Raw genomic sequence first — 1,898 nt, 5'->3', positions numbered from 1 at the left:
TTTTTTGTGCCAGCTCTGGGGCTTGAACTCAGGGATTGAGTATTGTCCCTGAGCTCCTTTTGCTCAAGGCTAGTGCTTTATCACCTGAGCTGCAGTTCAACTTCTGGCTTTTTTTTTTTTTTAAGTTAATTGGACCTAAGAGTCTTAAGGACTTGCCTGTCAACCAAGGCTTTAAACTATGATCTCAGCCTCCTAAGTAGCCTGGATTACTGGTGTGAGCCACCAATTCCAGGCTCGTCCCTCCATTTCTGTCCCCCCCCCACCTTTAAGTCATTAATATTTTGACATTCCTTAAGCAAAGGTGATTTTTATCACATGCTTCTGCCAAGACAGCTGTCCATCCTGAAGACAAGCCTTTTGGGCTGGGAAGGTGGCTCAGTCGTAGAGTGCTTGCCTTGCGCGCAAGCCCTGGGTTTGATTCCTCAGGACCACATACACGGAAAAAGCAGGAAGTAGTGCTGTGGCTAAAGTGGTAGAGTGCTAGCCTTGAGCAACAGAAGGTCAGGGGCAGCGCCCAGGCCCTGAGGACTGACCAAAAAAAAAAAAAGACAAGCTTTTTCCCCTTAAATGTATTTTTTGTGTGATCCTTCCTTCTCCTCTCTCTCTCTCTCCTCTCTCTGTCTCTCTCTTTCTCTCTTTCTCGGTCTCTCTTTCCTTCCTTTTTCTCTTTCCTTCCTTTCTCTCTTTCTTTCTTCCTTTCTTTCTTTCTTTGTCAATCATGAGGCTTGAACTCTGGGCCTGGCCGCTGACCCTGAGTTCTTCAGCTCAAGGTAAGTGCTCTACCTCAGGAGCCACACAGTGCTACTTCCCATTTTCTGGTGGTTAATTGGAGATAAGACTCTCATGGACTTTCCTGCCCAGGCTGGCTTTGAACTGAGATCCTCAGATCTCAGCCTCCTGAGCAGCTAGGATTACAGGCCTGAGCCACTGGCACCCAGCAGATGTTTCTTTAAACGGGTTTAGTTCCCAGAAAACACTGATTTTTTTCAGCAGGCAAGTCAGGGTCAGAGGGCAAGAGCTGCGCTTCTCCCTTTTTACTAAGTTTTGCAGCTTATGAGCCTGTGTAAGTCTAAAATAAAAAAAATGCTTTCTGCTTTTAATGAATATAGTCATTTGTCTCTGAATTCCTGGCTGCTGTTTGTTATGCATTTCCCCTGTTCTTTCCTGTCTCATTAGAAGAGAGCATTTTTGTCCTCAACTCAGAACCAGAGGGTCTGTCTGGGTTCCAACCCATTCTGTTTTCCTCTGCTCCCCATCGTTGCCCAGGAGAAAGCTGCCAGGAGATAGGGCAGTGCCGCTAGCTGTAATTAAGCTTTCTTTGACCTTCTCTCCCTTAACTAAGTCTTCTTTGACCTTCTCTCCCCTGGCAGGGTGTGACTATCCTTGTTGCAGAAGGCTTTGACTTTCACTGTACAAGCTTGATATCTGGCTGTTCAGAAACTTTCTTACAGAACCGCACACATGCCTGCACACATGGAATTTTACCCCATTTCCCTGTTTTCTGGCCGAATGATTCCAAATGCAAGCTTGTTCCATTTCAAAGGCCACTTCTCCTTTTTCCTGAAATGTACATTGGCTAAGTGTGTGGCAATAGAATCTCATCTTGTTTGTTGTTATAGGCTTATAAGTAGACTAGCCTGTTAAAATCCATTTCAAGGGGTAACAGTGATTAAGATGCTTTGTAGCCAGGTGCCAGTGGCTCACGCCTGCAATCCTAGCTACTCAGGAGGCTGAGATCTGAGGATCATGGTTCAAAGCCAGCCTGGGCAGGAAAGTCTGTGAGACTCTTTTTTTTTTTTTGGTCCGGTCGTAGGGCCTGAACTCTGGGCCTGGATGCTGTCCCTCAGCTCTTCAGCTCAAGGCTAGCACTCTACCACTTGAGCCACAGCGCCACTTCC

At 46.5% G+C, this 1,898-nt stretch overlaps 1 pseudogene; it reads right to left on the bottom strand.

Moving 5' to 3' along the window:
* Positions 1–347, bottom strand: part of LOC105983378 — a 3,027-nt pseudogene extending 2,680 nt beyond the window's left edge.
* Positions 348–1,898: the final 1,551 nt, after the last annotated feature.

Source organism: Dipodomys ordii, unplaced genomic scaffold (assembly GCF_000151885.1).
Source record: "Dipodomys ordii isolate 6190 unplaced genomic scaffold, Dord_2.0 Scaffold19, whole genome shotgun sequence".
Taxonomy (NCBI): domain Eukaryota; kingdom Metazoa; phylum Chordata; class Mammalia; order Rodentia; family Heteromyidae; genus Dipodomys; species Dipodomys ordii.
Note: the sequence above shows the minus strand (reverse complement) of the source record. Positions and strands in the feature narration are given on the sequence as shown.